At 38.0% G+C, this 27,756-nt stretch overlaps 1 long non-coding RNA gene across 1 annotated transcript in view; it reads left to right on the forward strand.

The window, feature by feature from the left end:
* The first annotated feature begins 1,085 nt into the window (after window positions 1–1,085).
* LOC140482162 (uncharacterized) overlaps window positions 1,086–27,756 on the forward strand; it is a 127,977-nt gene continuing 101,306 nt past the window's right edge. The window contains exon 1 of the long non-coding RNA XR_011961676.1: window positions 1,086–1,234. This is a non-coding gene — a long non-coding RNA (uncharacterized lncRNA). The remainder of the gene's footprint in view (window positions 1,235–27,756) is intronic.

Here is a 27,756-nt window from a genome sequence, read left to right on the forward strand (position 1 = left end):
AATCTGCTTGAGAAAGCTGCTCCTACGTGCTTTTAGTCATGTGATACAGTGTAGTGGCAGCTCCTAGATCACTACCATCTTTATTACTTTTCCATCTACCTCACGCTGCCTCTACCCTGCTCAGTCTGTCGCATAACATTAAAAACTATATATTACATCAAATAATAAATGTCCGCCAGTGACTTCAAGGCAGTAATTCAATCTTGGGGTTCATCTGACATTCATAAACTACTCAAGCTTAGCTTGCTGTCAGCCATTTATTATCCCATGTGTATTAGATACTGCAGCATCCTACATTTACTTTCCTAGGTACCTACTTCATAATCCTTTTGAAGTAAAAGAAATGAAGAAATATATTTTAATTAGTTGAAAATCTCTAGCATTGCTGTTAATTTATTATCTACAATATTACTGAAATCAAGCCCTTCGAATTTGATAAATAATTCATATGAATAGAGAAAGAACTTCCTTTACTGTTAATATTGATCAAGAAGGCCGTCTTGTGCAAAACTTTACTTTGACATTTTTGGTTTTAATTTACAATCAGTTCAGTAACTCCTTAAATCTCCATCGTTCTCCATTGCTGGGGTGTAGGCAGAAGGAGGGGGAGGTGGAATGGGAAGATAGAGCATTTTCCAACATGTAGGCAATGCCATGGATTTTCTTTTAGATCTGTTGCTAAGTGTGTTATTGGGGTGTCTACTTGTAATCCCCAATTCCTGGACGGTTTCATTCCTCCTCATGGAGGACTCAGGTTAAACTTGCAAACACACCTTCAAGGGGACCCAGATTGAACTATCGACCAACATCAATCCTTTAGCTGTAAATGCAGCTCTCGTGCTCAATACATATATGATAAATAAATTCAAATCTGTACACTCTGTGCTGTAAACTGCATGAAATATATAAAATATTTATATTTAATTGCAGATAATACAAATTCAAACATCTAGTTGATTGATAATGACACAAAATCAAGCCCGGTGTCGAGGGATGGGGTAGAGGTGGTGGGGGGGTGGGGGCTGAGGGGTAAGCTCTATGGTGCAGTTCAGACCCAGTGCCATAAATCTTTGCTGTCTTGATCCTGCTAGCATTGGATCTGAACACACAAGAGTAACTGGCCACAAAAACACCATCATTGAGAATATAATGGACATAAACGACACCCAATCCCACTACCAGACAGCCAGATAGAAGAAATTGTAGATATTATAATAAAGTACAGGAATAAAAGGTAAGAACATTTCTGAATACATGTCTAGTCATTTTTAGCATTTGTAGTCTTTTTCACAAACACAATAGTCTCTACGAATGCGTTCTATTGCTATCCATTCTGGATTCTAAAATAATAAACAGGAAATTGTATCATGATGCATAGGTGAGTTGGAGAAAAGCAGAGAGTTTGAGATAATAGCTGTAACTGGAGAGTGTATTACCAGAAAAAAACTAGAAAAGATAGCCAGCTAACGGAAGCTCCAAATTAGCTGCAATGCATGATGATAATTATCTATGTTAACGCAATGAGGCTAGCACTGGTATTTCAAATCAATGCATAGCTAAATGTCATTATTAAACAGTGGAACATGCCATAAATGGATCTGGTCTCCTAAATTAGCAAAAATATTATACTACATTTATAATGATCTAGGTTTTTCTGTGGTTCTTCGTACTTTAAAGTTTCATCTCTTTGTTAAGGATACGACAATGTTTCCAATATGTAAAAAAGACTGACATCCCTTTTAACTATTTCTCTCTGATAAGCATGTTCATTTATTTAGAAAAATGCAAAATCTAGATGTTCAATAATTAATGTGCTGTGCATTTGATGCTGTTTCATTCTGTAACCACTTTTGTAACCTGCAGCTAGAATTTTTGTGCTTTCAATTAATTTATTTTTTATCACAGAAAACATAAATATATATAAACAAAGTATTTCTTCACAAGAATTAAAGGTGTTTCCCCCAAATTGTTAAAGTATAGGAATTAGGGAAATTCCTTAATTATTATTTCTGCCAATCCACATTGTTTTGCTTATTAGCAGATTATAATTTTGGATTTAGGAAGTGAAATGCAATATCATATTCAATTAGAACATAGTTAAGGCTGCAAGTACATTACTTATCCTAACAATTGTAGTTTTGATAAGTGTGGGTTTTCATTCATGAAAAATTGTTAGCACAGCTGATGTTGTTTACTAAAACTGTGGTGTCCATTTCAAAAGGTAGCTTTGTTTGTGAGCTTGGTGAAATCATTCTAAAATGGGTAGAGCAGCTTTAATACTAGGCTGATACTGATGAGCCCCCTGCTGCTTACCTTCAAGCAGTACAGTGCTGAAAGATTGGTGTTTTCTGTGTTGCTAGAACAGATTTCATTGCTCCATTAGTTCCCATCTCTTTGAAATGTCACTATTTACTTTTAAGATTTTACAATGTTGCATTCTTTCCATTGTGCTGTTGTGCACTACCTTTTCGAGTAATATAAAGTAGGTTTTTATATTGTGAATAGAAGGACATTTTCTTTTCCTCTGAGGTAACATTGTGTTTGTTATCCCACAGGTTACAGTAGTTCTATTGTTTATGTATGTAATGCTAATGTTTAAGTGAAACTTTAGGCAGCCCATTTAGCAATTTTTTTTATTTACAGTCAGCAAAAGATTAACTGACAGGCAGACATGCCTCATCAGATAAAGCTTGTGGAACTCTGCCTTTGAATCTGTGTGGTCATATATTAACATACTTTAGTGTCAGGTAAAGATTAATAATGCCTGATTGTAAAGTTCAGGTAATAAATAGTGGTTTTAAACTGCTAGAGTTATAACTCTTTGAAGTACTGAGATGCACTTCTTTTGACCCAGGTCCGATGGAAAGCTTCCCTGTCAACATTACCTAACCACCTAACATAAAGTAATGTTAATAAGGGATTTATTTTTTGAAAAATTATTTAAACGAGAAAGATGTTTCAGATCTTAGACTAAACAGCAGCTTCATAATACTTTTGAATCACTGATAATCTTCAGTGCTAAAGGAATGTATAATGATACCTAATTATTGACTGCCTAAAGATTTTTCCTTTATTGCATTATTTCTTTGCAAGAAGTTGTAATATTAATGAATAATTATAACTAAAATAAAAATTAAAGAAAATGTATTTTTCTTGGCATTGTTGGCTTAAAACAGCCAAGGAATTTAACCTGGCCTATTTACTACAGGCTGGAATGACTCAGTTATTGAAATACCATATATTGCTGACAGGGATTTGGTGTTTTCCACCTGGATTATGCTTTCATTTGTTCATAAAGGTGAAAGCACACAACTGGGAATCATCGGTTCACCTAAGATTGTGAAGACTCTAGTATTGTGGCATTTGTCTCTTTCAGCCTGAGGCACTAATATCATTGGCTGTGGTACCTCCAGCCCATGCTTCTGTCATTGTTCCTAATAGATGGTTACATAGGCTTTTCATTCCCTGTACCAATATTTGAGGAGGTGGTGAACACATTGGGAGGATTTGGGCTGTCAAGAATGGAGATGGCTCCTCCATCCGCAGTAGCTACTCATTCAATATATTTACAATGTTCCTGAAGCCTTTTAATGCTACCTCTCTATTGACCTGCTGCGCACTGCCAGTTGACCTTTAAACTAATGGCCAGTGGCTCTTTTCCAACCATGATGTGCCTTATTCACCATCTTACAGAATCACAGAAAATTGTTATGGCCCAGAAGGAGGCCATTTGACCCAAGCATTTTGCAGTAACTCTTTGAATATATTAGATTAGATTTGATTACTTACAGTGTGCAAACAGGCCCTTTGGCCCAACCAGTCCACACCGCCCCTCCGAAGAACAACCCACCTAGACCCATTTCCCTCTGACTAATGTACCTGACACTATGGGCAATTTAGCATGGTCAATTCACCTGACCTGCACATTTTTGCAATGTGGGTGAAAACTGAAGCATCCGGAGGAAACCCACACAGACACAGTGAGAATGTGCAAACTCCACATAGACAGTTGCCTGAGGTGGGAATTGAACCCGAGTCTCTGGCACTGTGAGGCAGCAGTGCTAACCACTGCTAACCACTGTGCCACCTTGCTGACCATGTGTTATGTGATATGAGTTAGTGCCATTCTTCAGAATTTTCCTTATAAGCCTAAACACTGCCTCTATTCAAACAGTCCTTTAACCAATGTAGAATGCTTCAATTGAACCTCCCTGCACCACATGTTCAGGCAGTGCTTTCCATCTCTGACTACTCACTCTGTGAAGAAAGGTTCCCTCACACCCCATTTGTTTCTTTTGCAAATGACTTTTAAAATTACATCCCACCCTATGCCTTTGTCTTTGTAACAAAATGCAGTGACACAGCCAAGAGAAATCAATCAACAACGGTATAGACTGAGTGGCCTCCTTCTGTGCCATAGTTTCCTCTGCCTCTAGGTTTCTTCATCATGAAGTAATTGCTGATTATTTTTAGATAATGCTGGTGGATTGCTCTCCTTGTTGCTGAGTCATATTCAGCTGCGAGCAGTTAAATAAAGCATTAACTGCAGTCTTCAGGTTGATAATGGCAGTACCAATGTGAAAGCAGCATTACAGCCTAGATGGCATAATAGTGGACATGTTCTGTATTGTCCAGCACACAGTCCCATACTAATGACCTACCCAAAGTGATGCCTGAAAAGTGTAGACAACATTGTCGGTCTGAAGTCATATGTTTAATTTATTGAGAATTATTAAAACTATGGCAAGAATCTTCTCGTGCTGCTCAATGTCCAGGATCAGAAAAAGTAAGACTTCTGTTTAAAGATGGGACGACTGGCCATACACAATGATGTGACAGCCAGCCAATTAGATGAGGTGCTCAGCCAATTGAGCAGAAAGTAAATCAACAACACCACCATTGCCACACGTCTTCTGAGGTCTAGACAGCATGTTTAAATGCTGTGGGACAGGTATTCCTTCCCTCTAATTCAGCAGCATCACTCTTTCAGTCTGGCTATTTGCATGTATGTTTTGAGACTACAGCTGCTTCTGAAACTTTCAGAGCCTCCTTCTCCCTTCCACAGCCCATTTCTAATAACCTCAAATGCTGCTACCAATTGCTCATGTTCCCCTTCCCGCAGACCCCCTCCCCCTTCAACTGGATAAACAAAACTGTCACTCCTTCCTTAGTCACCTTTGACCTTTCCACCTTGGTCCTTGTCACCTGTTCTTGTTATATTCGACTCAAAAGACCTCAGCATTCACCTTCTCTGTATGACTCTGGATCTCCCAACAATCATGTCTCACCTATTGTCTTAACCTTTCATGTGTAGTCCACCTTCATCTGTTTGCCTCCCATGAGCCTTTCTAGATCCACTGCAACCCATCCACCCTCCCTCAGTCAGCCATACCTTGGTCCCCCTACACTACCATCACCAACATCTACGTACAAAGCAGCTGACTTGAAAGGATTAACTCAGAAGCTTTGGAAAAGACTGTAACATCATAAAATATCAGAGCAGAATTAGGCCATTCAGTCCATCTTGTTTGCTTTGCTATTTGATTATGGCCGATATGTTTCTCAACCCCTTTCCCCTGCCTTCTCCCCATAACCCTAGATCACCTTACTAATCAAGAACTTATCTATCTCTGTTTTAAAAAGCTAATTCAAGAATATATATTGTCCATGGGACAAATCAGTCTGGGTTTTGTTAGCAGCTGTTCTGCATTCTTCAACAACATATCAACAATATAAAATCATTCCTGATGAGGGGCTCTTGCCCGAAATGTCAATTCTTCTGCTCCTTGGATGCTGCCTGGCTTGCTGTGCTTTTCCAGCACCACACTCTGACTAATGTATCATCAATGAGTTACTATCTCCTAGGAGATAATACTGTCTCTTATCTAGTGTTAACATACTGTAATGGAAAATTAACAAAATTAACATTTACTCTGAAATCTGAAAGATAATGCTTTACTAAAATTAAAACTTTCTGACACTTTGCTGAAGTCTGTAGTCGAGGGACAGCTTGTCACCGCAGAACTTTCTAAACATTCAACAAGAGAAAAATATAAGAACAGTATGCCCACAACAAGAAAATGAAAAGAATATCTTCACAGCCTTTGTCCTTGAGAGCGTGATAAGAAACAGTATAAGACAAGTATATGAATTATGCTCAGGGCTCTTGCACAAGGCATTGATGTCAAGTGCAGGTTGCCCCTCTGCAATGCAGAGGTTAAGATTAATAAAGCTCTTTTTGGTTGCTCTTGCTAATGATTGAGTCGAGTCAATTTAATTTCCATGACACATAGTTAACAGTCTTAAGCTAATATTAAAAGTCACACCACAACAGGTGAGAGTCCAACATGTTTATTTGGACCTTTTAAGCCAGACCTGGGCATTTTACGGCCCGCAGGCCATATCCGACCTTTCAGTCGTTCCTGTCCGGCCCGCATGAGGTCAATCTTAAATTAGAACATAAATGAAAAAGTATTTACACCATGCACGCAATACAACTGTGTTGCTTTTGTTTTGAAAAGGATGTTTTTTTTTATTTAGGTATGGACGCACATGCGCGTGTATGTGCGTGCGTGAACAGCTAAAAGTGATGCTTGCTGGCTAGCCCTCAAAATGTCAGCTCACGCCAAGACAAGTTATGTCACATCCCACAAAATCACCAGAAACAGTCAACTGTTTTCTGATGGAGAGTTTATTAAAGAGTGCCTGTTGGACTCTGCAGAACTAATATGCCCGGAGAAAAAGGAGGCATTTCAGAATGTGCCCCTCTCTTGACGCACCGTAACGAGATGGATTGGGGACATCGCGAGAAATCTGGAGTTTCAGCTGCAGCACAGAGCGGTCAACTTTGACTTTTTTTCCTTGGCTTTGGATGAGAGCTGCGACGTATGTGACACAGCCCAGCTACTCATCTTCCTACGTGGGATAACTACGGACTTTAAAATCACGGAGGAGCTGGCAGCCATGCAGTCAATGAAAGGAACAACAACTGGTAATGATTTGTTCACGGAGGTAAATGCATGTTTGGACTAAAATGGGACAAGCTGGCGGGTGTGACAACGGATGGTTTTCCAAATCTAATGGGAAAAAATGTTGGACTCTTAAAGAGAATGCAGGATAAAGTGACAGAAATTGACCTGAACAGAAATTGGTATTTTTGCATTGTATTATACATCAGGAAGTGTTGTGTAAGTCAGTGTTAAAAATTAACCATGTGGTTGATGTTGTAACTAAAATAGTTAACTTTATCAGGGCAAGTGCTTTGAATCACACTCAGTTTGTTGCACTTTTGGAGGAAAATGAGACTGAACATCGTGACATAGGCTACCCACAGCTGTCAGGTGGCTCAGCCTGGGCAAAATGCTGAAAAGTGTATGGGACCTGAGAGAAGAGATTCAAGATTTCTGTGTGAAGAAAGGGAATGGCATTCCACAGCTTTCAGATGCAGACTGGATTGCAGACCTTTTTTTGCTGTTGATGTGACTGTACTTATGAATGAACTAAATGTGAAACGGCAGTGCAAGGGCCTTTTTGTGCATGAAATGTACAACTAGGTGAAGGCTTTTATGAGAAAGTTGCATCTTCTCTCAAGCCAAATCGAGGACAACATTCTCACCCACTTGCCAACACTGAAGGAAGCCGCACCTTCAGCTGAGCACCTCCACAGGTAATAATCTATATTAGAAGCACTGCATGGCGAATTTTTAAGGTGATTTCAAGACTTTAAAACAGTTGAGAATGAAACGCACATGATTTTTTCCCCATTTACATGCAATGTGGAGAATGCACCTAGTGATGTTCAACTTGAACTCATTGACCTGCAGTCTGACACACTTCTGGCAGAGTACTTTAGGTCAGTCTCACTGCTTGATTTTTACTCTTCCCTCAAAGAGGAGAACTTTCCACACATGAGGAGGCATGCTCAGAAGATTCTAGTCCTCTTTGGATCTTCCTATATATGCAAACAGACATTCTCAGTGATGAAGTTCAGCAAATCCAAATACAGATCCTCTATCACTGATGATCACCTCTCAGCTGTCCTTCGCATATCCACCTCAGACATTCACCCAGATTTCAGTGCACTTGTTCAAGCCCAAAACACACTGGATTTTTCTCATGAAACAAGTAAAATGAACTGAAAAACATCAAATGCACTTATTGCTTTTTGTATAGAGTTGTTTGTTGTTTGTAATACTTTTCATTATTGGTTTGTGAGATTAACATGTTAAAAATAAAATGAAATACTGAAATTATTGTTTTTACTGTTTATTTCTTCTATATTTAATCTACTCCACAATTTCATATCTTTATTGTAACATAATATCCTTATTCCTTTGATTATAAGTTTCAGTGCAAACTATATAATTTAGTACTTTTTACAATGGGAGAAAATTAATACTGAGCAGAATTATGTTCAATTTATTGTTGGTTCGACCCTCGAACCCACCTCAGGTTTCTACTGTGGCCCCTTGGAAGAATTAATTGCCCACCCCTGTTTTAAGCTAATGTAACCTGTTATCTTAATATTATGTAATGAACTGCTTCTTACTACTCAGGTATATGCCTCTTATGTGGTTAATCCTTCACCAGTAGTAAGTTGTACACTAGTATGACAAGGACTTGTGGCAACAAATCTACCCAAAGAAGAACCCAGCAGAACAAGGTGCTAGACATCGCTTACAGAATGGTGCCAACAGTGTGGACTGTTGTCTAAAGTGAAGAAAACACCAGGAATACAAAGAATGCACACCAAAACAAAGAGAAAACTTCACAAAAATGTGAGAATATCAGTGAGAGAGCTAGGAGTGAAATGAGGAAAAACCTCTTCACTTAGAGAATTGATTGGATTTGGAGTGTAGGTAAAGCTGGGAGAATGGTAGAGGTGGATCACATGTGAGGTTTCAAAAGAGAGTTGGATATGTATTTGAAAGTGTTGAAGTCAAAGGGCTACGAAGATGGTGCTGGAAAATGGGACTAGCTGGGTAGCTCTTTCAGGAGCCGTACAGATGTAATGGGTTAAATAATCCCTTCAGTATTTTAAATATTATGATTCCATTCTGTCCCAGAATACTAACAGAAAGTAGAACTCAGAAAAACCTTTCTTTTAAAATGAGCATCGTTAATAGTGCGGTCAAGATTATTATATATGCCATAATAAATTATTGGGGAGGCCATTATTTAAAATTCCTTCAAACTGGCGGCATCATTAGTGAGATTAAGAGCAAAACATTTTTTTAATTGAACAATGCAGCAAAAAAGGACAGACATCATTTTGAGAGACATAAAGGTGAAAAACAATATGTGAAAAAGATGGAGTGGCTTGAGTTCTCTATATTGTCAAAAAAGATCCAGATATACACAGAAGAAGTACAAGAAGTGTGAAACTTCCATTTTAAATGTTTATATTGAGAAGATAAAATTTTACTTACTAAAAGATTTTTAGATTTTACAATACTGGAAACATTTCTAAATTTTTTAAAAGATTTATTAAAGAAACAGCTTTTCAGTAGAGATTGCAATTCAAAACACAGAAAAATATCAAAGAAGATTTGAAGAAAGAAGTTCAAGAACATTACTAAATAACAACTAATTACATAGGAAAGATTTATTAGAAGATCTTATCTAGCTTTATCGGTAATTAAAATTTATTTACAATTTCAAATAATGTTTTTACAGCTGGAAGTTCTCCAACAACCTATGTAGCAACTGAATTTAAACCACCATTCAAATTTAACAATGAAAGGCTGAAGATACAGTAGAATTCAAATAACGTTAATAAGCTTTCATTTTTTAAAGTGAACAATTGAATTTAACAAAGAAATGAAGAAAGTCTTTACACCTCCACCCAGATTCTATGTTACAGATATTTAAGACAGAAAATTAATATAATTGGCAAGGAAGAAACAATTCATGTGATACAAGATTGCTTCAGGTTTACACAGCAAATCATAAGCAGAACAAGTCAACATGCTGCTTTATGCTGTGGGACCAATATCAGGCTATGTTATTAATAGACAAAAGTAAAAGAAGATACTGATATCTTTGATAATGTCTGAAACTTATTTGACAACTATTTTCCTTTAAGAGCTAATTATCTTACAGCAAGAGCAATTCAATAGAGAGAATCTGTTGACAACTTCATCAATGATCTTTTTCCATTGTCTGAAACTTGTGAACATGAAACATTACAACGAGAACTGGTTAGGGACAGACTTGTTATCAAAATTTCTAATTCATCTCTTTCAAACTTACCAACTTTAAAGGAAGAACTCACATGTGAAAAGGTTATCCAGATTGTGTTAGAAATTGAGTTTTATTTTTAAACTTCAGAAAAAACATCTGGGGAACAGAAGAACAAATTTACTACAGTAGTCTATCAGAACCTGATAATTTTAGAAGGTAGAAATTCTCCAAACAATTATTGGATTGTGCAAAAAGTGTTCAAATCTATTGAAGATAGGAGTTACTGTCCAAGATATGCAGCAAAGAAAAGCAGAAGCAATATCTGACTCCAGCACAAGAATGTAACTTTTGCAAGAAAATGTTTTCAAAATGAGAAATATTTCCACAACAGAAACAGTGTTGGTTACTGTCACATTGAAGCTAAAATTTTACATCAAATACTGTTTGAATAAACTCATGACTCCAAAGATACATTTCCATTAGAATGCATCTTTATGATAAGATACAGCTTATTGAAGAAATGCTACAGCCATTCCTAGGGCAACCCATCTCAACCAGACATGACAGAGCTCATCTACGTCAACGGAATTAAACTCAATTCCAGCTTAACATAAAATCACTATTATTTGATAAGGTTCCTTGGCTGAAAGAAACAAAGTTTCAACCTAAAAATCTGATATTATATGGGCCAGGTGAAATGACCCCTAAGATTAAAGGAATATTTAAGATATAAAAAATTTCAGTTTGCAGACCATGCCTATGTCATCCAGAGTCAGAAGTCTTCACATCTGGGCTGGAAAACATGTCATGCCCTAAAATTTTAAAATTCAGTGGAGGATTCCATTCATCCAAGAAGAAATCTACCAGTGATCAATTTGGCATGTGTCAGAAACAAGAAGACAAAGGAATGCTGGCAGAAAGAAGCTCACAGTGAATGAGACCAACTGTGTTGGTATTAAACAATTCTTCTACGTTGCTAACATAGAAAATACTACATATTTCACAGGGCGGAAAACAGCTGTTGTCTTGTGCTTTGCCTGTGAAAACCTTCTAGAACTTGACCTCCAAACAGCTCCAGCAGAACCACCACCTGATGCAATTAGTGAACTTATAATGATAATGATCTGTCCAGAGGACACCACTGAGAAGAGATTACCAATACTGCACACTGAAAATAATGGAATATGTGTCACAGTGGAAGATCTTCACCTTAATCTACCTTGTGACAATATCAAAAGAAGGGAATTGCTTCTTTCACCAACCACATTGCCTTCTATTGCATGCTTTGAGTAAATTAAATATCCTCCAAACAGGAGAACAATCTACAATAAACATCTTCAGTGAAGGAAATCAAGCTGTTAAAGATCAGCTAGTGGCTCAGAAAGATAAAGAACAACACATAAGTAGATCATCCTCAAGCAAACAACTATTTACTCACACAAGTCAAGAAGAATGTGTACATTCAGAGACTTGAGGAAATAAGGGATATACTTGATATTCTTGTTTACCAAATGTATATTGAATTAAACAAAGGGAAAAACCTGGTTATAGATATTGTATCAGACAGTTGGCCAGAAAGGGTTAACACAGAAGCATTGGAATAGTTCCACTCACTCATATTTAAATCACTACTTCTGGGAGAAGCTACTCAGTTTTGTTGTTAGTTGCTCATCAGTGTGCAGCTATGTGGCATAGAGTTCCAATCCCTCGGGCAGGTAACAATGTCTTTGGCCTAGTGTTAATGTAGTTAACTAGATTTCAGCTAATGTAACCTATTACCCTTTGTACTCAAGTATGTGTCTGTTCTGCAGAAGATTTAAGAGTAGTTAATCATTCACTACTTAATATTAGTAAGCCCTGTGAACTAGTATTAAAGAAGGGCTTGGGGTAGCATATTTCCCAAAATAGATCTCAGGAGTCAGCTGTGGACATCTCTTACAACAAATATCCCCTCTCCTATGATCCAATAAGTTTGCTCATGAAGGAAAAGAAGTTCTTATTCAGTCCAGATTTTTGTTTTGTTTAAATTTCACTATCTGTGACGGTGGGATTGAAGCCCATGTTACATTAACCTGGCATTCTGAACTACTAATTCAGTGACATTATCATTACGTCACCACTTCCCCTTCTTACACAGTCTAAATACACCAGGAAAACTACATCATCTGCTGCACACTAGCTTTAATCAGTTATAAAATTGAAGTCATGTGTTTCTCATTTGCTGGTGAACTAATTGCAAAAGTACCATGTAATCTGGCAAAATAGTGTTGAGTGTATGACATGCTAATGTGTGACAAATAGGTTTTCAGAGCTTCCCATCAGAGCTTGACCTGCCTTCAATCCACTTCAATGCTGATATCCTATTTTTGGTCTGCCATCAGGAAGCTGAAATTAATCTTCCTGCACGATCAAATGCTTCCGCATATCTCATTTGCCACTGCCAGCAGCTGTATAAGGTTCCAGCCAATGGTAAACCTTTAGACTTAACAATTCATTTATTGTTAAACTGAAAATTTCTAAAGGTTAGCAGCTCATATTTATGTTTGTAAAATATATTCTTGTAAAGACCTTTATGGGCATGGAAAACCCATTACCTTTGTTTTGTTTTGGTTTAATGTTATGATGTATTGACTCTGGTATTGCCATCACTTAAATTCGATTATTGATGTGCAATAAAGTTCCACTCATACAGTAATGAATATCTGTTAAACAATATAGGACTTACTTTGCTATATTGGCAATTGGTCTGTCTGTATTCACTCCTGTTTGCATACTGTGCTGCAGTTAGTGAAGGTGTTAAAATGCAGAACTAGATTTGTATATCAATGTGGTGCTGTACACAATGGCACTGATGCTAGTTCATTATTTCAGGAGTGGCATTATTATTTTCTGCAAATATCTTTCTTAAGATCGTTACTTTATTTGGATGTTATTTGGATTTGGTGCAATGTTGGTTGTTTCTAATATGTATGCAGTCAACCTTGTGTCAAGCAGATTGTAAGTGAATGAAGTCTTTTCACAAAATGTAAATTATTGTGAAACATATCCTTGCCATTGCCCTTCATTGACTGGATTGTATCCATTACCCAATCATGATTACAGTTCCTCAGTAATTCTCAGGTCAGGGCGCCTGGATGATACACTTGATACATGATTTGGCTTGTATACATATTTGTTCTGTAAACTGGTAATCAATGTTTGCAAGTAAACACACACCTCATCTTGAAAGTCTTGTAGTGCAGTGGTACTCTTGCTACCTTTGAGCCAGAGGGTTCAGGTTAAAGTCCTACTGCCTCTAAGGTGTGTCTAAACAGGTCAGTTAAAAATAAATATACAGACCTCACTAGTGACGATTAAGGTAGTATTGTATGATTCTGGGGAGCATTGAAATGTCTTTCATACTTTTCTCTCCAGTAAATAAAAAGTTGTGGAAATTAATGCCTTCCACAAAAAGTAAATCTGAGTAATGAAATATGCAGCACTTAAGAGTGGTACTTGTCTATGACAGTGGGGCTCAATTACATTTCTCCCTGGAGCAATAAAGCATAGTATCTTTGGTGTTCCATTTCCAAGTTTCCTATTATAGCCTTGCCATCATGCAAAGTCACTGTTTGAGGGCCAGTTCTTCCAGTAAAGAAGGAGGTTGTTTATATTTATCGTTTGGTAACTGGTTTCAGGACAGTAGGAGCTGGTTCCTTCATGTCCTTTCACAGAACGCTATCTTTGGCATAAATAGATGCATGAAATGAAAGACAATTTAGGTTCCTAAACTGTCACAGTAAAAATAAAGTACCCATTACATAGCAGTGGGACATTGGGTTATTCCATTTATCATTCTTAGCCATCACACTTAGATAACAAATAAACTGAGGACATCTTTTTAGTGATTGTGTGTCGATTTTAAATAGTTAATAGAACTGTCAATTTAATCATTTACATTAGGAGCTATGGAGAAAATCTTCCAATATCTTACTGAATACATTTCCCACCCCTACTAAATTTACTACATCAGAGAAAATTCATGGGTTTGATGGAAACAATTTCTGCAAACTTACCATATGGTCAATGTAGACTTGGCAGATCCGTACAAAACTTAAAAAATAGGATCGTAGTCACTATGAATACAAGAGCATTGACCATCACCATTAGGTGAATGGTACAGGGCTGTTAGGCAGAGGCACAAGTGAAGAAGGTTGGATTGATATGCTATTACTTTTGCTGTTAATATAAAAGCAAAATACTTTGATGCCCATGTCTTTTTATTTTTGTACTTTTTATTAACAGTGGAGTGAAATGAGAAACAACTGTTCTAAAATGCAGGAATTTGCAACGATGGCTGCATGTTCTGAAAGTAAGCAATTTGACACCTATTATGAACTTTGTTTGTGTAGCTGTGGATTCCAGCAATGTGCAGAGTAACTGGAGCTGAAGGGTTGTTTATGAGTGAAGTGATTGGTTTGTGGATGAGGAACCAATTATCAATGACAAAGGTCCCCTGCCTGCCAACATCCAGGTAATGTTGTGGTTCTATTCGCCGCGCTGGGAATTTGTGTTGCAGACGTTTTGTCCCCTGTCTAGGTGACATCCTCAGTGCTTGGGAGCCTCCTGTGAAGCACTTCTGTGATGTTTCCTCCGGCATTTATCTAGAAGCGCTTCACAGGAGGCTCCCAAGTACTGAGGATGTCACCTAGACAGGGAACAAAACGTCTGCAACACAAATTCCCAGCTCGGCGAGCAGAACCTCAACAACGAGCACCGGAGCTACAAATCTTCTCACAAACTTTGCATCCAGGTAATTGTTTGTCCCGTAGCTGAACACATTGGACTGTGCACAAGACAGAGAGAAATCAGCCAGTCTGCAGCAGCCAAAAACCTCTCTCTCAGTTCTCTGCAGTAAACCACATTAAACCAGAAGAAAACCAGCTCACACATTTATTCAACAGTTAGTGCAACTTGTAACTTTGAATCTGTCATAATGAACTAGCCACCCTGTGCCTCTTGCAAACCAGTGGAAGCATTCATAAAAACAAAGGGCAAAGAGAAACATTTGGATCAGTGAGAACCAGCCCAACAAATCTTGTGAACAAAGATTACAGAACTGTTTTGCCAATTTTCCCTCTACCTATGTGTTGTTTTTCCTATTAATATTGGTCTGTCTGAATGTGTAAGGGGGAATTTATAAAAGCTGTTTTTATTTTAATTAATTCTTTACCTGTAGCTAGAAGCTAATAATCAGATTTTTAAAAAAAATAAACCTGGGTCAGAATATTGTGGGTTTTTTTTTGGATTTTCTTTCATAAGCTTTAACTTTTATGACAACTACAGGAGTAGCTAGAGTTGATGTCCATCATGTTACTGCAGCGATTCAATGTAAGCTAAATGGTGTTGGGGTCATATATTAAAATGAATAGAAGATTGCCATCTAATAGAAGACAGAGGTGGGGTAAGTTGGACATTTTCAGGATGGAAACCCATAACTAGTGAGTGCCATGGATATCAGTGTAGGAGAAAAATTATCTACAATATGTTTTAATCATTTGAATGAGAAAAGTGAATGCACTATTGCCAGGTTTGTGAATGACCCAAAAATATTTTGGAAGGCAAGTGGTGAGGATGACACAGAGTGTCTTCAGAGGGATATTAACAGGTTAAGTGAATAAGGGCAAAACATGATAGAATTGATTTAATTTGTTATTGTCACATGTAAGAAGATGCAGTGCAGAGTATTGTTTTGTGTGTTATCCATGCAGCCATTTCTTATTTAAGCACATCAGGGTAAAAGAACAGAATAAAGAATTTCCTTTGCCTTTTGATGAAGTGGAGGCATGAGTGTGCTTTCTTGAATGTAGCATCGATGTGGATGAACCAGGACAGATTATTGATGGTAACTCCGAGGAACTTGAAGCTTTCAACCATCTTCACCTCAGCACCATTGTTACAGACAGGGGCATCTCCTTTGCTCAACTTCCTGATGTTGATGACCAGCACCTTTATTTTCTAACAGTGGGGGAGAGATTGTTGTCTTTACACCATACCACTAAGATGGAGTATATTGAGGGAAAATGTGAGGTCATGCACTTGGGCAGGAAGAACAGAAGGACTGAACATTATTCAAATGGAGAACAATTGTAGAAAGCTACAGCACAGAAAGATTTGGCAGGTCTCGTACACAAAACCTGGCATACAAGTTCAAAGAAAATGGAGGATAAAAATAGGGAGTTGCTTAAAATATACAAATCACTATTCAAACGACACTAGAAGGCTGTGAACAGTTTTGGTCCCCTTACCTAAGGAAAGTAATGCTAGCATTTGAGGAAATCCAGGGAAGGTTCCTTAGAGAGGAAGTCTGGCCTGGGTATGGAGGGGCAGTCTTATGAGGAGAAATTGAGTAGGTTGGAACTGTATTCATTGGAGTTTAGAAAAATCAAAGGTGACCTATTGAAAATATCCAAGATTCTAAAGAGCCTTGAAAGGATAGATGCAGGAAAGTTGTTTCCCCTTGTGTGAGGGCTTAGGACCAGAGGGCATAATTTCAGAAAAAGGGTTTCACATATTTAAAACAGAGGTGAGGAGGAATTTCTTCTCTTAGAGGGCAGTGAGTCTGTGGAATTCTTTACAGAGGACTGTGGAGGTTGGGTCATTCAGTGAACTCAAGGCAGAGATAGACAGATTTTAATGAACAAGGGAATCCAGGGTTATGGGAAAAGGCAGGAAAGCTGAGTAATTGCAGATTATCACATCAGCCTGATCTCATTGAATGGTAGAGCAGAACCAATGAGCTGAACAGTGTACTTTTGCTCCTATGTCTTATCTTCTCTTCCTCAGCGACTCTCCTGTACCTGGTGGCAAGGACTGTTTCATCACAGTGATCAGATTGTTTAGGGTATAGCAGACCAAACAGTCTTGAGTTAAGTGATCAGCAGGTACATCTTCTCAAGTAGTAATCACACTCTGCTTTCTCCCAGAAGATCCAATGCAATTGGAACAGAGACTGGTGGAATAAAATGTTATGCCTGCTGTTACAATGCCAAGCATAAACCTGCATGATCACCTCCCAGCTGTACATTGAAGAAGAGGAACCCTTTGTGGTTGTGACACATCTTTGAATTTACATGTAATATCCACAAAGCAAAATGTGGTATAAAGCATCAGGGAGACACTCCCATAATAGCAAAGCCACATACATGCTCTTCCTGCTTCCTTTGTCAAAATAGATTGCAATGTATAATCCTTCCTTTGAATGTACAATGTCAGCGACCATACTTAGACAGTAGTTGATGGAGTTGAAGTTGGTTTCTGCGCCAGCCTGAAAGGATTTCAGCACAAAGACATTCAGGATGATGGTAATGCTATTGTCATCTTGCTCTGAGGTCTGCCTACAATAGGTGTCAGATTTCTGTGATCACTTCCTGTGCAAAATAGAAATATCACCTTCCTCTGGAGGTTAACTTCAATGAATTGTTCCCATAAGTCTCTAGGTGGACATAGACTCTTGCTGAAGATGATGGAAATTGGCAGAATAGAGTTTCTCTCCCCAGAAAGTCCACCCTCTCCATCTCAAGCAGTTTGCCCTCCACTGTGTCACCTCTGTTCATTCGCCCTCTCATACTGCTGTCTAAGAAGAATGGAAATTACAGTGCCAGTGGCTGATCATAGAAGCCCCGAAAGTCAAAACCACTTTGTGACCCATGACTTCTTGTAGATTTCACAAACTCTAAGCTACAGGCCAACAAACTCTTTTCTAAACTGAAAAACAGACATCAGAAATGAATCAAATCCAAAAAGTGGTCAAACACCTCCTTTAATGGGATTGGTGATGGTTGGGGCTCGTTAAGGCAGTGGAGGTGGGGGATGTTCCTTCCTATTGCTTATTCTGCTGTCTGAGATGAAGAGAGGGAATGTGTTGGAATGTTAAGGTCAAAAATGCTGTAATTGGTGTCAAATTGGTATTACTGTCTTTATGAGTGTAAAAGACTCTTAATGCTCACAGGAGGATATTTTGTGAAGTGGATTTCCATAGCTCCGCATGCCTATTACCATGGAAGAAATAGCTATGGACATGAATGAAGTTGCTGATAAAAGCAAGTTAGGCAAAGCAAAATGGGCATTTGATGTGGAAATAGTGATTGGAGAGTGTAAAATGCTCTACAAAGTGCAACAGCCCATTCACGAATGCTTCAGACTGATGCTTTGGGTAACCTCAGTTCTACTGAGGTTTCTACTTTTCAAGCCTAGCTCATTTGGTTTCTTCTTCCATCTCCCAGATGCGCAGACTAAAATACATGATGAATTACATTTTCAAAATCAATATTGGGGCCATTACAGCCATAGGATAATTCTGAAAAAACACAAACACACCTTAGAAGCATACCCTCGAGTCGGCAGGAGCATTCATATAGGTGCATACACATATAAAAGGTGGCACTGGTAATGAGTATGGCACTAGTGTGCAGGAGGAGGTGCCAGAGAAAAATGGAACCATGGACAGCAGTATCAGAACATTATTTCACACAGTGAAATACATCACATCTCTATTACAGAATTCAATGTAGTCTGGGCTCTCATCACTGAAGAGGCTGATTGTCAGGCCTTTCCCAATGAATTCCAAAGTAGAGTTCAGATTATTCAAGTTTGGGTTGTAACTTTATGCAAGAATGTCACATGGTATGACGCCATGATATCATATGGAATTATGTCACACTCAGAGTTCTTGAAGCTACAAGCTTGCCTGTCACAGATACACACACTATCACAATATGACTCCCACCATCACCCACCTCTTTTGCTCCAAGGAATAGGATATTTTCAACAAGAAATATCTGTAAGGGTACAGATTAAAAATAAGAGACAAGTATTTCCATGCATTTTCTTTGCACATCAGATAATGTTTCAGTGGACAAATAATGTAATGGATATGGTTCTGCAGTTCCATGGATGGCTTACTGCTACAGATTTATTTCAAAACCACAGCCAAAGCTTATATGGTGATGACAGATTAATTTAGCAAATTTCCTTTAGTCCAGCAAGCTACATACTGCCAGTCCCATAGTTGCTGACAAATTAACTGCTGTTTGATTGAAATATATAAAATCCTGAGGGGTCTTGACAGAGTAGAATAGAGAGGTTATTTCCTCTTTTGGGAAATCTAGAACTAGGCATTACCTTTTACAAATTATGCCCTTTTTAAGCATAGATTAGGAAATTTGCTTCTCTCAGAGAGTCATGAATCTTTGGAAATCTCTTCCTGAAAATGTGTCAAGAACAGAGTTCTTAAATATATTTAAGGCAGAAGTAGATAAATTCTTGTTGAGCAAGGGATGAAGGTTATGAGATATTAAGATCTTGAGATAAGATTTTGCAAATAAATATTTGAACACATTTGAAAATGACATTTCTCAATAGCCTTAGTTCATCTCTATATGGCCAAGAAGAATAAATTTGTTTGGGAATTTCCTTAATGTGTTCAGGCCATCCACTAATGATGAAGTATTTCAGCAATTATTTTCCCCTGGTTAGACCAAAGTGGATGAGATCAATCCTTTTGCCTGTGACTCTAGATGCCACAGCAGATGTTGTTGCTTTGTTATGATCCCAATTGATGGTATGACTGGATAAGTCAGAGCCCTGAATGTAACCTGGCCTGCTGGATAATGTGTTCATTTATTTAATTATTGTGGTGGTTAGTCATTGAGGTATATTCACAAGAGGCTGCAGACTTTCTAACTACAGAACAGAAGTTTATTACAGAAAAGAATAAGAAAGACTTATCTAAATATGGAAGATGGTTAGAAGGATCTCAAGATGCACAGCATAACAAAGTTTTAATCTATTTCCCAACATTTTCCATTACAGAGAATTATATGCAGCAATAATGCCCTCCGAAATCAACTCATAAGTTTCAGCTTAACTAACCCCTTACAGTTCATTTGTTATAGATTCTGGAAGGCAATCTGATAAGTTATTTCCAAACCTGTCTACATGAACTTTTCACAAATATGATAACCAAAACTTGCTCAGTTCTAATAATCTGCACATTTCTAACCAAACACTCTTGGTTTAGAAGTTTCACAAACTAACCCTGCTGCTGAGGCAACTTGTTTCTGAACTCCTGGAAATTCCTCGGTTAGAAACTTCTAAACTCAACCCTGATGTTTTCTGAATTTGCTTAAACTCAGACTCTTCTGAACTGAAAGCAAAATGAATGTCCTTGCACCTTTACTCTCTGTCCTAAACCCAACAGTACAAACATCCTTCCCTCAATACTAGAGGAGTCTGCAGTCACTTGCTTTCTGGCAAGGGCTGCATGTAGTCACTGGTCTACAAGGAACCTTTCTTGTAAAAACAGCTTCACAGAACTAATCAGCATGTATCTGCCTCTATTTTGAAATCCAAATTCCAAAACAATCTTAATATTGATATAAATAATACATTTTTCATTACAGCTACCTCATGGATCAGTGCAGATAATTTTTTTACATCATACATTGGTTTCACAAAGCTTGTGTTAATTTATAGTCATGTGATGAAATCTGCCACTTCCTTTTCTAAAAGTCACATTAGTCCATAAAGGTTTCAGGTATTAAGAACTAGAATCCATGTTTGTGGTAATTCTAGCAAAACGCACATGAAGTTCTTCTTTTGGTTGCGTAATGGCTTATCATTCCTATTAATAAATCTCATTGGATGGTCATTTGGTGCCTTGATGGTTACATGAATACGATTGATGATCCTCTGAACCAAGAGTGAGTCCAGCAATGGAAGAAAAATTCTCTGCACTTTGTGCCTATGAAGCTGCCTCTTACTGGAATTGAATGTACTATCCAACTCTGAAAAATTGGGCATCAGAAATTTTGTGCAATGCAGTGGCAATGCAACTGTTTGTAAGATCTCACCAATGTACACAACTGATTCTTGGAAAGAGCCAGAAGCAAAGAGGTTCAAAGTCAGTGACTACTGGCAGAGTTTATAACCAGTGAGTAATGAAATCATGAGTGAAAAGGGCACAAGACTTTGTGAACATAGAGAGTGTAGCCCACAAGGTCTTTTCTGACCCTTACTCCTCCCTGTTGCTATCCTCAAGCCTGGGTCAATGCACTCCTGTAGAGATTGTTGATTCTCAACTGGACCCAAAATCCAGCCTCTTTTGTCACCTGTATCCTTCTTTATGCTCAGGTATCCACCCTGCGCCCCCATTATCTTCTTTAACTACTTAAACCTACAGACACACAGTATTAGAATGGTGACAATATCAAGACTGCTGATCTCCTAATTGACTCACCCTGCAACCTCTGCTGCCCCGATGGCATCAATGTACCAATGGCTGGGGTCACACTCTGCCAACACTCACACTTCCATGGCTCCCTCTTAATTCTCTGTGCTGCCCATGACTGGTTCCCCAGGTTGTATCTGGGTCTTCCCCAGACAGCATTTGCAGCCTTTAAGATCTAAATATGTTCTCCCAATGAGACTTCAATCCGCTCACTAACCAACATATTTACCGTGGTAAATAGATTGGATGGAATATTAGAGCTGCCTCCCACCTGCCCTACAAAAACCTGAGGGCAACAGGCCTTTCTTGTCCTCTGGATCCTTGGCTCCATCAGGATTTGAAAATGTAGCTCTAGAAGTATGGACACAAGCTTGGACATCATCTTGGAAATCATAGTGCTAAAGTTACAGGCGCTGTACATCCAGTGCTGCAGCCTTTAAGTCCACCAGTGAAGGTAGATGAAACCTCAGTTTAAAAGCAGCACCTTTGGAAGTGTTGCACTTCCTCAGCACAGTACTGGAATGTCAACCAGATTATGTGGGACAATATTGCAAGGGGGACTTGAAACCACAATTTGCTGACTCAGAGATAGGAATGTTATCCCTGAACAACAGTTTCCAATCAATCTGGATAATCTTGGAAATAAGTTTAGTGTATCTGAAAATGTAATTATGTATTTCTAAATGTTTTTAAGTTTTAGATTTTCAGTACATTTTACAAAATATATTCTTATTTGATTGGTGTACAGTTTAGGTCAATTGTCTGCAATTCTTGAGAGGTTATCATTAATGTCTCTATTTTCTCTTACTAATAGATTTTGCATATCACAAAATACAACAGAAAATGCCACTCTCTTCTGTTGATAATATTCTGTCTTATTCACACATACTAAATAGGGTTGCTATGGACCAGACTAAATCCCCTCAAAATATATTAAGAAGCTGGCCCAGACCCTAACTTTTTCTTATTTTGAGGATAAGTGTGAGGTGTTGCATTCCTGATGTAAGTTGATTGGTCAAACTACTCAACTTTAAGCAAAACATGCATTATTTTTACACTACAGTTAAAATGGAGACAAAATAAAAATGAAAGGATCGATTTGGCTTAACTGCAACTCTATTTAAATGCTTAACAAAATAATATGTATATTAACTATGATTAATTAACTGTTCCAATATAGTAACATCCCTTAACACACTTCTTGACAAAGGCAAATTCAGTAAAATAGGTTGTCTCACATGCAATTCTAGCAGCAGGAAGGGAACCCCAGATTTTAGCTGTAACAGAGAGAGGATAACTAGCTTTCACATCCAGTTTCAAAACTCGAGCAATTATTAAAAGCTAAAACTAAAAATCCTGAATCTGTGTGAGCTTGACCCCACCCATTCAAGCTGCTTCTATTGTTCCAACTTGCAATAAAAACCCAATGCCTCACTAATGGTTTACTTTGTTGGCTTTGTGCATATCCGCTCTCACCTCTGTCTCAACCTTTCTTCATAAAGGACAACATACACCTCTTAAAGCCATAATGTCATCACAGGGTTAACTAATAGTTGTTGTGTTAGGCTTTAAACCCTATAAGATTCAAGATCACGTATAGTTCAGACAGGGAAATAAATTGGATTTTATGGAATGCATGATATAGAATTGCTTCAGAATTACAGAAGAGATCTAGTGAAGAACATTTGAATGCATTTCTTTATTCTGCCAATCCAGTAACAGACCATATTTTAAAACAAATCTTGTAACAAAACAGATACCTCTGACAATATTGTAAATGCATTTACATTAATTACACAATCACAGAATTCTTACTGCACAGAAGGTGGCTATTCAGCCCATTTTGTCTGCACTGGCAAAGACTCAATGGACAGAGCAAAATTTAATACAAGAATACTTCCAGGTTCCAGGTGAAGCTGGTGACAACTTTGTTAACTTGCATGTTTCCAGAATTTTGTAATTTATAATAACTTACAACCAGAACTCAGTCAAGACAGAATTGTCTTTGCAATTTCTGAGGTATTTCTTTCAGATATGTTACATTAAAAACAGGATTGCACATTAGAAAGATGGTAGTAGAAGCTGAAATTTGAAAACAGAAAATGATTGGAACAGAAAATCTACTTAGTTCAAGCAGATCAGCTACAAAGACACCAAAGCATCAAATGACAGATCAATACAAAAGGCTTTAAGATCCCTTGATGCCAGACATCACTCTTCCAGACCTGGAGTTTAAAAAAACAGACAAACAGAAAGAGTGTCCAACATTGTCTCACCAATGCAATTTTGGTAAGAAAGTGGGGCATTCACAGAGAATGTGAAAAACTTTAAAGTAACATTGGAACCACAGAATCTATAACTGAATCTGATTAGATTGAACCTGATGTTATCCAAATTAACATATATGCAAATTGAAGGATGACATCCAAGTCTATCATGTTGCAACATTTACAGGAGAAGATTACTTCTTTGAGAAACACAATTATGTTCTCTGACAATTTGAGAAAATGAAATATCATAGGATCGTAAATCCTCCAAAGGAGACAAACATTCAACAGCAAATTTAATGAGAGAATATCTGTAAAGGGGACTCAGTAAATCAAAGATCAATCGGGGTTCCAATATAGCCAGGAACTGAATTTGAAGTTTTATACTCAAGCATCAAGCTTCCAAACCAACCAAGTCAACAGCCATTTATAAATTCAGAGACAAGATGGAGTAGTGATAGACCAAAAGGTAAACCTACTTCACTCATTCAAAAAAAAATCAAGATTTTAATAATCAATGAAAAGCTTGGGGGAAGATGTTGTTTGACATAATTAGTAACTGAAAGGGTTAAGAAAACTTCTGACCATCAGGTTAGAAAGGACAGTCCCTGAGGGAGATGAGGGGAGTGTTCCAGTGTTGAATGTGTTATGTTTTATGTAGCTAAACAAGAATGTATACTTCTTCTCAAGTCTAGCTTGAGGTCACATAAGGTGGGTCACGTAATTCAGTATTATATAATTAACATCCGCTGATCAACAAGATAAAACCTCTATTCTGCCAAAGATTTTGTGTGAATATCTTTTCCCACTTGGTATCAGTAAGTCAGACCAAAGGTCAAGTCGCATAGTCTTGCCAAGCCATTAGGCTGCTGTCATTTGAGAGGAACATGAAACTAAATAGGGTTAAACAATAATTGTGTTAGGCTTTACACACTCTATGATTCAAGATATCACATACTTTAGTCACGGAATTAGACGGGATTGTATGGAATTCATTATACAGAATTGCTTCAGAATTACAGAAGAGATAGTGATTTAACCTGAGGGTCATCAGACCTCAGGAGAAAGGATAGGCTGAGACAGAAATTCCTTGATAGTAACCTCAGCCGGTGTGGGAATTGCATCCATGCCATTGGCATTATTTGCATTGCAAACCAACTGTCCAGCCAACTTAGCTAACCAGCCTCCATACCTCAGATTAACAGCAATAAAAATAAGAAGGGTTGGTGGCAATCACGGTAGCCAAGGTATCTCAAAAGATGACATGACCATAACATATACCAGGGAACTATCCCAGTGTCTTGGCCAATATTTATTACTCAATCACCATCACAAAAACATATTATCTAGGTATTATCTCATTGATATTTGTGGGAGCTTCTTGTGCATAAATTGGCTATCATGTTTCCTAAATGACAACAGTAACTGTACTTTAAAAGCACTTGATTGGCTGTAAAGCCCTTTGAATTGTCCAGTGGTCCTGAAAAGCATGAGTAAATGCACAAAGAACAGCACAGCACAGGAGCGGGCCTTCCGGCCCACCAGACCTGCACCAATACATCATGCCTTTCTAAACCAATAACCTCTTTATGGTATTCCTCTATTCCCAGACTATTCACATATCTGTCAAGATGCTTCTTAAACATTGCTATTGTAACCTCCTCCACCTCCTCCACTTACCACCCTTTATGTAAAAAACCTGCCTCTCAAAATAAACTTATCCCTGTTTATCTCAAACTTATGTCCCCAAGTAATTAACATTTCTACCGTGAGAAAAAGAATCCAACCATCCATTTTTTTTCTATGCATTTCATAATTTTGCAAACTTCTATCAGATTATCCCTCATCCTTCAATGTTCAAGTCAAAACAAACCAAGTTTGTCCAATCTCTCCTTATAGCTAGTAATCTCCAAGTCAGGCAGGATCCAGATGAACTATTTCTGTATCCTCTGGCAACTAGAACTGTACATACTCTTCGAAATGTGGCCTAACTAAAGTTATATATGGCTGAAATATGACTTGGCAATTTTTATACTTTATGCCCTGACCAATGAAGGCAAGCATGCTATATGTGTTCTTAACCACCTTATCTGCTTGTGTTCTACTTTCAGGGAACTGTGGACCTATATGCCTAGATCCTTCTGTATTGAGCTACTAAGGGTCCTGCCATTTACTGTATACTTCCCTCCCACGTGAGATCTTCCAAAATGCATCACCTCACATTTGACCAGATTATACATAATCTGCCTATTTTTCCATCCAAGTCTCCAGCTGATCAATAACCTACTGCATCCTCTGGCAATCCTCCTCATCATCTGTAGCTCCCTCAATCTTTGTATCATCTGACAGCTTACTAATCAGGCCACCTAAATTCTTCTTTAAATCATATGTATGTATGTATGTACATATATGGGGTCCCAGTACTGATCCCTGTGGAACACCATTGGTCACAGATCTCCAGTCAGAAAAACACCCTTCTACTGCTACTCTGTCTTCTGTGACTGTATCATCTTACCAGCTCAACATGGATCCCGTGTGACTTCATCTTTTGTATCAGCCTGATATGAGGAACCTTGTCAAAGGTTTTGCTAAAGTCTATTGAGCCAACATCTATCACTCTGCCCTTATCTATTATCCTTGTCACTGCCTCAAAAGACTCAGTCAAGTTTGTAGATACAACTTCTGCACAAAGTCATGCTGCCTATCATTAATAAGTCCATATTTGTTTTCCAAATGTGAGTAAATCTTATGCCTAAGAACCTTCTCCCATAAGTTCCCTACCACTGAGGTAAAACTCACAAGCCTGTAATTTCAAGTTTTTCCTTTTTCTTTTTTTCAATAACCAGGACAGAATAGTGTAAGTGTTGCCATTTGTGCTATTGCTCAGTGAGAATTTATCAAAGCTTTCACTGAGTTAGTTTGGTGAATATTGCTCATGCCTGGAATGACTCCCCTGACAGAATCGTATACAGTACAGCACAGATACAGAGAAACATTGATGTTGTAGCACAGCTGAAGTTGCCTGCACAGTTTGGGCCCCAGATGTCTGTTCAGTGGGCCAAAAAGAGAATATTTCTCCTGTGTTTTTGTGAAATTTTAAGCTGAATTTTCAATTCATTTTAACTCCTTGTCCACAAGACCCAAAAGTCACTAATGGAAATTTCTATTGAATTAAGAGAGGTAACACCAGATAATTGATATAGGAACATGATGACAGGGACACACCATTCAACCTGTTGAGTCTTTTAATCCATTGGCAGGTTCAGTTGCACAGGGGTCAACTAAAAGAGCAAAAACACAGTCCACTTGCACATTGGCTAGTTTCCCAAGGTGGACCTTTCCTGAACACTGCTCTCAAATGGTAATAAATAATTAGAATTTTATGATGCTAAAGCTTAATTTGGGCAGTGCACGTTTAATAAGATCAGTAACATTCTTTTAGGCAATATTTAAAGGGAAATATTCAATTTTTTTTGTAGATTTAGCCTTATATCCCTGATCCTTTAGAAGACTAGAGAGCATGGTGAACCAAAGCTTTCTGGGAACAATTTGCCTATATCAGAGGTGATCGGCACACAATGATTGTTTTCTAGATTGTTACATTTAAGAACCAGGCATAGGTATCGAAAGGTAAATTTGCCATAGTACCATTGGACTCCTCTCTCATTAGACAAGGACTGGTTGTGAATTAACCTGAGAGATACTACACTTCAGGCAAGGGGAGAAGTTGAAAAGGAGAATCCTTCATGGTAACCTAAGACAGTGTGGGAACTGAACCCAAACTGTTAGTATTACTCCAGATCACTGAGCTAACCAACCTCCAGTATAGCGAGCTAGAACTGTCTGGAAGCAATTATATTCACAGGCTAAGGCTCACCAAGAAAGTAGTGGTAGAGCCATTAGCTTTAAGCTAGCCAAGGATAGCCTTAACCATAAGCACTGCTTTGCCAGCTGCTGACATCACAATGGCTATCAACAACATGCTCTTGGTTTCTTAGAGACTAACCCAACATCAATCAGCAGTGCACAGATGTATCC

Source organism: Chiloscyllium punctatum, chromosome 10 (genome assembly GCF_047496795.1).
Source record: "Chiloscyllium punctatum isolate Juve2018m chromosome 10, sChiPun1.3, whole genome shotgun sequence".
In the NCBI taxonomy this organism is placed as follows: Eukaryota; Metazoa; Chordata; class Chondrichthyes; order Orectolobiformes; family Hemiscylliidae; genus Chiloscyllium; species Chiloscyllium punctatum.